At 37.2% G+C, this 12,220-nt stretch overlaps 1 pseudogene; it reads left to right on the forward strand.

Annotated features, from left to right (window-relative positions):
* The first annotated feature begins 11,464 nt into the window (after nucleotides 1–11,464).
* On the forward strand, nucleotides 11,465–11,806 carry LOC114703183 (annotated as a pseudogene).
* Nucleotides 11,807–12,220: the final 414 nt, after the last annotated feature.

The following is a 12,220-nucleotide window of genomic DNA, read 5'->3' on the forward strand; positions in this document are numbered from 1 at the left end:
AAAGTGTGTGTGCCACCATTTTCTGGCCTCTATGTCTAATCTTATCTGACCCTCAGGTAAGTTTTATTTGGGTACAAAATTTATTGGGGACACAATATATCACCACACAACAACAATTGCCTGTAATGTTCTGGGTGACTCTTGGACTCCATTATCCAAGAACTCGAAAGCAGATTTCTTATGCTTAAGTACTGGTGTTTTTGCTGGATTAACATTGGCTCTTGTAGATGGAACATTATCACCTCAAGTGGAACACATTTGTGTGTGACACACACACACACACACACACACACACACACACACACACAGAAAGAGAGAGAGAGAGAGAGAGAGAGAGAGAGGCAGAGACAGAGACAGAGACAGAGAAAGAGACAAAGAAGAGAGAGATTTAGCTATACTATATGCAATTTTAGGCAAATATAATATACTTCTCTATTTCTGTTTCAATCTTCTTAATTTTATTTGTCCCTTTCCTCTCCTTATTCTGTACTGAACTCATTATATAATCTCCAATTAAAGAACCCCCCATTTTCCCCATTTTTTCCTTCATATCACCCGTGTCTATCTGTCTTAGTTAGGGTTTTCATTTCTGTGATGAAATGTCATGACAAAAAAGCAAGTTGGAAAGGAAAGAGTTTATTTGGCTTACATGTCCATATTGTAGTCCATCACTAAGGAAGTCAGGAAAGGAACTCAAACAGGGCAGGGATCTGGAGGCAGGAGCTGATGTAGAGGCCATGGATGGGTGCTGCTTACTGGATTGCTCATCATGGCTTGCTCAGCCTGCATTTATATAGAACACAGGACTGCCAGCATAGAGGGCCCTCCCACACCAATTACTAATTACGAAATGCCTTACAGTTAAATCTCATGGAGGCATTTTCTCAACTGAGTTTCCCTCTTTTCAGATGACTCTAGCTTGTGTCATGTTGACATAAAAATAGCCAGGACACCATCCATATCACAATCTTTTAAATGCCAGTGGTTATTTTAGAATATAGCTTGAGGCTAGAGTCCATCCTAGTGGGGAAGTATAATCAACAAGAACTTGGAGGTGATGGTCAAATTACATGCACAGTTCAGAAAAATAAAACAGAGGTGAATGATTGCATGATTGCCCATGCCCAGCTAGCTATCTCCCTTTTAGGAAACCAAGATCAAAGCCCAGGGAATAGCATCATCTATTTTTTTTAGGGTGAGTTTCTCTACCTTAATTAGCCTAATCAAGACAATCCCCTCACAGGAATGGCCATAGGCTAACCTAGTTAACATAATTCCTACAGGGTATGTCTGAAAGTTTGTTTTATAGGTGATTCCAGATTCAGTCAATTTGACAACATTAACATATCCACCAACATTTTTTTTAATTTTTTGTAATAACTATCATAATCATAACAGATGTAACATGGCATGCCATTGGGTTTTAATTTACTTTTTTTCTGGTTTTGAGTAAAATTAAAGACATTTTCAGATATGTATTGTTAAACTTTATGTCTTCTTTGGGGAGTTATAATTTACTTCTCTTTTAGTTACTTCTCCATTGCTGTCAAGAGATGCCATGATCAAGGAATCTTATAAAAGACAGCATTTAGCTTCCTTCCCTCTTAAGTCATTAGCACATCAGTTATCACCTCTGGATTGGCTTCAGATCCACAGCCTACATTACTAGCAGTGGCAAAGACCTCTTCCTTTAGTCTGTTCTCCAGTAAAGTAAGTGGGGACAAGGGCAGAGATGGTAATCAACTGTAGGTCTGTAGCATTATGAGCCTTCCACCTTCTCTCTGGCTTCTGGAAGGGTTACTTTGGGCAGTACCTCAGTCTCACCCTCCTGATGGATTGTAGCCTGTGCAGTTACTGTGCTGGGCATGATCTCCAGTGCTTGCAAGTCCCATGATTTCTTTGGTGATTTTGAGGGTGGGGGGAGGGGGGAAGGGACATGAAATCATCTTAGCTTAGCTTCCTGTCTGTGAATGTCCATATAGTGTATTGTGTTTTAACAAATGATTTACACTGACTGTTGCTGTAAAAGTGAATTTGGGAATAAAGTAATTACTCTGGTAAAAAAAAAAAAGACAGCATTTAATTTGGAGGCTTGATGTGGTGGTTTGCAAGAAAATGGCCCCCAAAGGGAATGATACTATTAGAAGGTGTAGCTTTGTTGGAGTAGGTATATCCATGATGGAGAAAGTACATCACTGTGGAGGCATCTTTGAGGTCTCATATATGCTCAAGCCCAACCCAGTAATTCAGACTTCTTTCTCTTGCCTGTAAATGAATATGTAAGAATCTCCATTATTTTTTCCTTTTATTTTATTTTACAATATTATTCAGTTCTACATAACAGCCACGGATTCCCTTGTTCTCCCCCTTCCTGCCCCCCTCCCCTTCCCCCCGCTCCCCCATTCCCACCTCCTCCAGGGCAAAGCCTCCCCCAAGGACTGAGATCAACCTGGTAGATTCAGTCCAGGCAGGTTCAGTCCCCTCCTCCCAGGCTGAGCCAAGTGACCCTGCATAAGCCCCAGGTTTCAAATAGCCAACTCATGCAATGAGCACAGGACCCGGTCCCACTGCCTGGATGCCTCCCAAACAGATGAAGCCAAATGACTGTTTCACCCATTCAGAGGGCCTGATCCAGTTGGGGGGCCCTCAGCCATTGGTTCATAGTTCATGTGTTTCCATTTGTTTGGCTATTTATCCCTGTGCTTTATCCGACCTTGGTTTCAACAATTCTCGCTCATATAAGTCCTTCTCTTTCTCGCTAATTAGATTCCTGGTACTCCACCTGGGGCCTAGCCGTGGATCTCTGCATCCAGATTCCTCAGTCCTTGGATGGGGTTTCTGGCACAACTATTAGGGTGTTTGGCCATCCCATCACCAGAGTAGGTCAGTTCCGGCTGTCTCTCGACCATTGCCAGCAGTCTTTTGTGGGGGTATCTTTGTGGATTTCTGTGGGCCTCTTTAGCACTCTGTTTCTTCCTTTTCTCATGTGGTCGTCATTTACCATGGTCTCCTATTCCTTGTTCTCTCTCTCTGTTCTTGATCCAGCTGGGATCTCCTGTTCTCTTTCCCTCGACCCTTGCCCTTCATTACTCCCACTCATGTCCAGGTTGTTCATGTAGATCTCAGCCATTTCTCCATCATTGTGTGATCCTGGTGTCTTTCTTGGGGTCCTGTTTTCCAAGTAGCCTCACTGGTGATATGAGTAGCAATCCATTCATCCTTGTTCCACATCTAGTATCCTCCTCTGAGTAAGTAGATCCCATATTTGTCTTTCTGAGTCTGGGTTACCTCACTCAGGATGATTTTTTCTAGATCTATCCATTTGCCTGCAAACAACAACAAAAACTACAGAAAACCTACAATCTCATGGAAACTGAATAATGCTCAACTGAATCACCAATGGGTTAAGGAAGAAATAAAGAAAGAAATTAAAAACTTCCTAGAGATCAACAAAAATGAAGACACCACATACCGAAACTTATGGGACACTATGAAAGCAGTGCTAAGAGGGAAATTCATAGCACTAAATGCCCACATAAAGAAGTTGGAGAAATCTCACACTAGTGACTTAACAGCACACCTGAAAGCTCTAGAACAAGAAGAAGCAAAGTCTCCCAGGAAGAATAGACGCCAGGAAATTATCAAAGTGAGAGGTGAAATCAATAAAATAGAAACTAAGAGAATACAAAAAAATTAATGAAACAAAGAGTTGGTTCTTTAAAAAAATCAACAAGATAGACAAGCCCTTATCCAAACTAACCAAAAGACACAGAGAGAGAATCCAAATCAACAAAAATCAGTAATAAAAAGAGGGACATAACAACAAACATTGAGGAAATCCAGAGAATTATCAGGTCATATTTCAAAAACCTCTACTCCACAAAACTGGAAAACCTAAAAGAAATGGACAATTTTCTGGATAGGTACCACATACCTAATTTAAATCAAGACCAGATAAACTATTTAAATAGTCCAATAACCCCTAAGGAAATAGAAACAGTCATTAAAAATCTCCTAACCAAAAAAAAGCCCAGGACCAGATGGTTTCAGCGCAGAATTCTACCAGATCTTCAAAGAAGAGTTAATACCAATACTCTCTAAATTGTTCCACACAATAGAAACAGAAGGAACATTACAAAACTCCTTCTATGAGGATACAATTACCCTGACTCCTAAACCAAAAAATTCTCCATTCTTATCCATACTGGTCATACTAACTTTTAGCCAGAGCAAACATCACCATACTTCTTTGTCCCTGTGTATTCATATTCTCTTTTTAGAATAGTTTGCCAGTTTGTCTTTAAGATGGCTATCACTGAGTCTTTTAAAAGTACATATTTTTAGTAATTTGGGGAGATTTCATTGTGGTCGTTTGAATGTAATTGATCCCCATAATTTCATAGGGAATGGCACTATTAGGAGGTGTGGATTTGTTGGAATGGGTATGGTCTTGTTTGAGGAAGTGTGTCACTGTTGGGGTGGGCTTTGAGGTCTCTTTTGCTCCAACTTCACTCAGTGTGATGGTCAGTTGACTTCCTGTTGTCTGCAAGATGCAGAACTCCTCCAGCACCATGATTGCCTGCATGCCACCAAGCTCGCCTGCATGCCACCATGCTCCCTACTATGATGATAATGGACTGAACCTCTGAAACTGTAAACAAGCCACTTTAATTAGATGTTTCCTTTAAAAGAAAAAAAAAAGAATTTGTTCTTTCTCCAGCATCATGTCTGCCTGCACTTAGATAAATTGCACCATGATGATAACGAACTGAACCACTGAAACTGTAAGCCACCACTTCAGCTAAATGTTTTCCTGTATAAGAGTTTCTATTGGGATGGTGTTTCTTCACAGCAATAGAAATCCTAACTAGCACTCTTGGTTATAGTATCAGAGTACAGTTGATCATGTACTATGATCAACATGGTGGGGAGAATGGCAACAGGCAGGCAAGCATGTTCCTAGGGAAGAAGCTGAGAGCTTACATGTTAAGACAAGTACAATGCAGAGAGACAGATTCAACTGGAATGACATATGCTTTTAAAACCTCAAAGAACACCCCCCCCTTCAAAAATCTCTAACCTCCTAATTCTTCCCAAATTTTCCACCAACTGGGGACCAAGCATTTAAACATTTATGTCTATGGAAGCCATTCTCACTCAAACAACCACATATTCCTTCGCCCACTTTAAAAACAATTTTTTTTTATTTTTCCAATGTTTTGGATTATTGGCTATTTAACTGTATGAATCATTGCATATTTTATAATATACTATTATTACATGAAAGATTCTAATTATTAAAAAGTTCATAGTCTATTTAAAAGTGTAAAATCCCTCAACCATGTGCTTCTGTAAAATCAAAAACAATTTAAGTAATTCCTTATACCAAGAAGGGAGGACCAGGCTACAGTCCCAATCAAATCAAAACAAAACCCAAATCCAGAAGTGTAAATAGTTCAATGGTGGTACTCCATGAGGGCACTTCCCACAGTGTGCTGGACCAATCCATTAAATAATGTGCCGGTTAGTTTTTTGTCAACCTGACACAAGCTAGAGTCACTTGAAAAAGAGAACCTTAGTTGAGAAAATGCCTCCATATGGTTGGTCTGTAGGCAAATCTGGCAAGTTTTCTTGATTAATGATTGATGTACAAAGGTCCAACCCACTATTGTTGGTGTCACCCTTGGGCAGATGGGCCTTGGTTGTACAAAATAAAAACAAGCTGGACCAGCAATTAAGAGCAATTCAGTAAGGAGCATCACTCCATGATTTCTTCTTCAGTTTCTTCCTCCAGGTTCCTGCCTTGAATTCTTGACCTGATTTCCCTGAATGGTTGGATTATAAACTTTTAGGTTAAATAAAATTTGTCAATTTGTCCTCAAGTTGTTTTTGATCATAGCATTTTATTACATATTATTTTATTACAGCAGTATAAAGCTAACTAGGACAAAACTAGATCTATACCTGATTCAGATATACTGCTGTTTGGCAAATAACAAAAAATACTCTATATGCTACAACAGAGATACTTGTTTATCAATGTTCATTCCTGCTCTATTCACAATAGCCAGAAAAATGGAAATAGCTTAGAAGTCCATCTGCTGTGGGATGTTCTGTATGACAAATGTGTTGCTCTGATTGGTTAGTAAATAAAACACTGATTGGCCAGTAGTCAGGCAAGAGGAAGTATAGGCGGGACAAGGAGGAGAAGAATTCTGGGAAGTGGAAGGCTGAGTCAGAGACACTGCCAGCCACCACCATGACAAGAAGCAGGTGAAGATGCTGGTAAGCCACAAGCCATGTGGCAAGGTATAGATTTACAGAAATGGATTAATTTAAGCTATAAGAACAGTTTGCAAGAAGCCTGTCACAGCCATACAGTTTGTAAGCAATATGTCTCTGTGTTTACTTGGTTAGGTCTGAGCGGCTGTGGGACTAAGTGAGTCTAAGTCCTTCTCCATAAAATAAATGGACACCATATATGACATTATTTGGGGACCAGGAATCCATGTTTAGATAGTTCATGTATTGTATGAGAGAAACTTACACTATTGTTTTGCTAAGTGGATATAGTAGGACAATGACTCCTAATGTCTTATTGCTATACCCATAGATCAGCCTGGCTCCTCAATGCTCATTATAATAGCCTCTCCTTGCAACAAATACCAATTATCACAGAGACCCTCAACTATTCAATGTGTAGAAAAGAAAGTCCTGTGGCATGCACAGATGTAAATGGAATGTATATGTCACACCACTTCCCCTTAAAACTCATGGATCTTCATGAAAGCAGGGGTGAAAAATTTGTAAGAAGGATACGTGCTATATAATTTCACACAAACTGTGTCCTCAGGAAACAAGAAGACAGATGCTAATATGAACTCACATCATTTATAACAGCATGCACAAGTCCTTCACAAGCTAAAGTAAGACAACATCTTAGAATGGAAAGGATTGGATAGACACTGAACCTCACCAGTAGCTGTGTAACTATTGGCATTTGACAGCAGCTGTGAGAGATAAAGTCAGTTTTCTTTAATGGTGTGATCCCAAGAAGGTCAACCACACTCCATAGTAAATCCCATTCCTAAGAGTAACAGGGCAACATAAACTATATTTGATGGAAATAGAAGAAGAAAACTCAAAGTTGATTGGTGGGGTGGTAAGGATAAAGAAGACAGATATGGAAAGAGTAGTGGGAGGAGGTGAATATGGTTAAAATACATTGTATGAAATCTGAAAGGATTAATTAAAAATAGTGATAGACATTTTTAAAAGCTATAGTTAAAAACAGGTATGTCTCTTAGTCCATTATGGCTCCTATGAGAATAGATTATATTCATAATGTCTAATAAAAAACTGAAATTTTTCTCAGTGCTGGAGGTTATAAATTCAAGACAAAGGCACTGGCAGATGCAGTGTCTGTTGAGAGCTTGCTTAGTGATAGTTTTTTTTTCTGTATCATTGTGCAACCATAGAGGATAACTAGCTCTCTGAGGTCTCTGATAGCAAGCTACTAATTGTAATCCAAAAAAGACATGGATTTTAAAAACTAATAAGCAATTTAGAAATGAGTTTGAGGATTCCTAAAAAAACTAAAAGTAGAATACCATTTAATCTAGCTCTGTTACTCCTGGCTCTTTACACAAGAGAATCAAGTAATTATGTCATAGAGATATCTCAAACACCCATGCTTATTACAACACTATTCTAAAAAAAATGTTATGAAATTATCCTTGTAGCATCATTTGTAAATGGATGGTTTATAAAGAAAATGCAGCATATATACAAAATGGAGTGTTACTTAGACACAAAGAAGAACAAAATTAAGTTTTTTTTTTTCAGGAAAATGAATGGATAAGCAGCTTGTGGATGGGAGAAAACACATGTGTTTTAGTGTATTCTGGTTGCAAAATAAGATTCCCATGCCGGGCGGTGGTGGTGCATGCCTTTAATCCCAGCACTCGGGAGGCAGAGGCAGGCGGATCTCTGTGAGTTCAAGGCCAGCCTGGTCTCCAAAGCGAGTTCCAGGAAAGGCGCAAAGCTACACAGAGAAACCCTGTCTCGAAAAACCAAAAAAAAAAAAAAAAAAAAAAAAAAAAGATTCCCAATAGAATTTGTAGATTGATCACCACATCTCAAGTGCCCTACCTCCTAAAGATTTTAGATAGAACACAAATATTTAAATTACACACTGTGTCAAGAAAAAGTTAAGAATGGCATATGATATTGTATTAGAAATGCTAACTCCCCACGGGAGGACTTGACTTGGAGCAGGGGGGAATGGGGGGTGGGTTGGGGGGAAGGCTGGGTGGGACGGAAGGAGGGAGGAGAGGGGGATTGGTTGGTATATAAAATGAATAGAAAATTTCATAATAATAAAAAAAATGCTACAAATGAATTACAATGAAATACACATTTAAAGTAGTAAAATAAAACACTACTAAATACAATTCTTAATACAATGATATTCTAGCCAAATAAAGTTTAATGTAAGACACCTTTCAGACATACAAATGATGAAAAAATTTATGATCAGAAGACTTCCTTTGTCTAGGTGTTGTAATACAGGACTTTAAATCTAGAACTCAAGCTGCAGGGGCAGGCAGATCTCTATGAGTTCAAGCCCAGCTTGGTCTATAAGTGGAGTTGCAGGCCAGACACAGCTACATAGTGAGGGTTGGTCTCAAAAGAGAGAAAGAAAGAATGAAAGAAACAAACAAACAAACAAACAAACGAAGGAAGAAAGGAATTTAAGTTCCTTAAACAAAATAAATATAATATCAGATAAAAATATGAATCTGTAAAACAAATCAAATATAAGAATATTTGGATCTAATGGCTTATATCTCTTTATATGTAACTAAAAAACTGGTCAGAATTAAGATATTCTCTTCAGAAAAAAAGACCCAACTAGGTATAAACATATAAACACATGTATATATTTCAAGACATTCTTTACTATGTACACATATATTAATTTAGGCCAAATATTATGTTGCAGGGTTATATTGCTTGAAATTGAAAATTTTATCTACTGTAATTTGCTTTTTTGTATGATGTTGCTTTTTCTTAGAGAACAGGGGAAGTTTATAAAAAAAAAATAAACCAAGTGGTGGTGGCACATGACTTTAATCCCAGCACTCAGGAAGCAGAGGCAGGCAGATCTCTGTGAGTTCTAGGCCAGCCTGGTCTACAGAGTTAGATCCAGAAAAGGTACAAATCTACACAGAGAAACCTTGTCTCGAAAAAACAAACAAACAAACAAAAAACCCATAAAAATGCACTTGAACTTCTACTTAATGATCAGTTTTATCTACTTATGCATAGAAAGTAAGCCAATGAAGAAAAGTATTATGTATATATTAAATTAACCATATATTGTAGTGGGTAGCTATTCCAGCTTGGATCTGGAAGTTCCAACCCCCATTGAGACTCTGGCAACAGTCACGCCTACGAGGCAGGGCCAAGGGAGGCATCTGGAGACCCGAGACATGGATGGGTGAGCGTTCGCTCTGTTCCTGGACCCTAGATGGTGGAGGTTGACTGAGCAGAGCTCCAGAGAACACCGCTGGACTGCGATACACCTTCCCCAGACCCCTGCAATCTATCTATTCCTTCATTTGTAAGTCACCCAATGGATTTCTGTCAAAATTTTCATGTTTCTGGTGGATCACTCTCCCTTCTGTTATACTGCACTCCTGCTTTCATGTTACATGTTTTATATATTGCTTTCTCCTAATCCTCCTGCCTTAAGACATCAGTTTACCCCTTCATAGCTGGTCCTTTATCTACTTTCATGACATGAACCACACCTACACATATACATATATACACATCTAAAAATAGAAATCTGAAATATGCTCATAACAGAAAATATGAAATATTTGGTTTTTGAACCTGAATAAATTCACTTCATGTATGAATATGATAATTTCCATGTTCAGCCATTTCCCATTGTATATATTATATATATACAATAATATATATTACATTTTCTTTGTCTATTTACTTAATGCATTTTCTAGCTATTATAAATGCTGCAATAATAAACATGACTGTACAGGTGTCTCTGTCATAAGGCTTACAGTCCTTTGGTATTTACCCAGGAGTAGTATAGATGGGTCATATGGTAATTCTATTTTAGTTAATTTCGATATTTGCCTCACTAATAAACAGGAACACCAGAGTGAATAAGTCTGCTTCTTTCCTCCTATCTATGCCATGAAATGTTGTCATTTATTTTCTTGATGATAGCCATTCTGAAAGAAGTGATATAGAATCTCAAACTAGTTTAAATTTGCATTTTCTTGATGGATAAAGATGTTGGACACTTCGAAAGTACTTTTTCTGGCCACTTCTGTTTCTTTTAAGAATTCTCTGTTTATTTTATTATTGCATCTATTAAAAGACAGTTTTGTGGGTATTTTGTGTTTAATTGTTGTGGTTTGTTTTGTACTCTAGATTGCAAGCTCCATTTGAAGTTTAAATGGCAAAGATTTTTCTCTCATTCTGCAGGTTGTCTCTTCACTCTGATGACAGTTTGCTTTGCTCTCCAGAAGGACTTTTGTATTCATTTCCAGAAAATTCCTGTCTATCAATATCTTGAATTACTTTCCAATGTTTTTCAAGTCTCGTATCTGTATTTAATATTTTATGTTAAGGTCATCAATCTGTTTTTAATTGATAATGAAAAATATATATCAAAGTCCAAACTTCTCCATTTAGATTCTCTATCCAGTTTCCCTCCTACTTGTTATTGAAAATCTGTCTTTTTTCTATTGTAAGTTTTTGACACTTTAAATAATACAGATGCAAAAAGCTTCATATTTTATAATGCCATTAATGTGAACATTCTTTTTATGTAAAATTATATAGACACAAAATGGGTATTTGTCAAGGTTATAAGCAGGGTGACCTGAAAATAACTGCTAATCAGTATATAATTTGTTATAGTAATTAAAATATTATCATTTCTATTGCATAAAGTCATTGTGTTGCATATTAATTATGTTTTAAAACTTAATGAATGTGCTAAAAATACACTGAACTGCACTCTCAAAGAAGAATTTTATTATGTCAATTTTATGTGAGTAAGTATTTACAAGGAAAATTTCAATACATCTTCATGCATAAACCAGCCAAAATAGTCTTTAAAAAATTACAAAAATAAGAGGGATCTGTATTAACAAAAAACATATTTGTTTATTTTAACAAAATTAAATAAAAGATAAAATAAAAACCATTATGTTGATGTTGGACAAAACAAACCATTAGGAGGAAAAGAGTCCCAAGAGAAAGCACAAGACATAGAGGCCCACTCATTAACACATTCAGGAGTCCCATAAAAGTACTAAACTAAGTTGGTTACCTTGGAGAGTTTGTGGGGTGCTACTGTGTGGACATCTGAGGTCCCTTCAGGGATGCCTGTGGAAGGATCTTAAAAATTATACAGAATTTCAAGATGAGTGATATTTCTGAAGTGATTCAAAATTTTGAAGATATTTACAATTAGATTCAAACAAGATGACAAAGAGTACCAGGAATACTTTAAATGTCCTCCTGAACCCCCTCCAGTTATTGAGGAATGGAATAGCAGAGCTTGTAGTAACCAAAGAAATAGAGGCAACTGGCTACAAGATAACAGACAGTTTAGAGGTAGTGATAACAGATAAGGATGGCCAAGTGACAATCAATCTAATCAGTGGCATTGATGGTCATAGGGTAACAAACCCACACCAGAGACAAGCCTTACGATCAACAATACACACAATATGGTCACAACCAGCAGCTTCCACATGGTTAATACTGACAGAAATGTTATGTCTTTGAACAAAAGATCATTTATTTTGATAACTTGTTAAACAATCAATAGAAAAGATCAATAAAAAATTGATCTTGCTAGAAATGTCATGATTGATGGTAATAAAGTGGATTATATTGTTTGGCTTAATCTTAAATACTGTGTTTTAAGATTTAATAATGTTTTGAGTTTCATCTGTTTTCCTTATTTGGCCTTTAGGAGTTCTGTCTTTAATACAGAAAGAAAAATGTTTAAATAAGAAATGCTGTCTTTTACTTTATAGAAGAGTAATATGTTCAGATATATTCATGTTGGACGTTTCAGAGAATGAGGACAGTCAGTTTGTGAAAGCATCTATGATTACTTATGGTGTATTATACACAATAGAGGCAGTTGAAAGGTAAACAATTATATTTC

This window comes from Peromyscus leucopus, chromosome X, assembly GCF_004664715.2.
Source record: "Peromyscus leucopus breed LL Stock chromosome X, UCI_PerLeu_2.1, whole genome shotgun sequence".
Classification (NCBI taxonomy): domain Eukaryota; kingdom Metazoa; phylum Chordata; class Mammalia; order Rodentia; family Cricetidae; genus Peromyscus; species Peromyscus leucopus.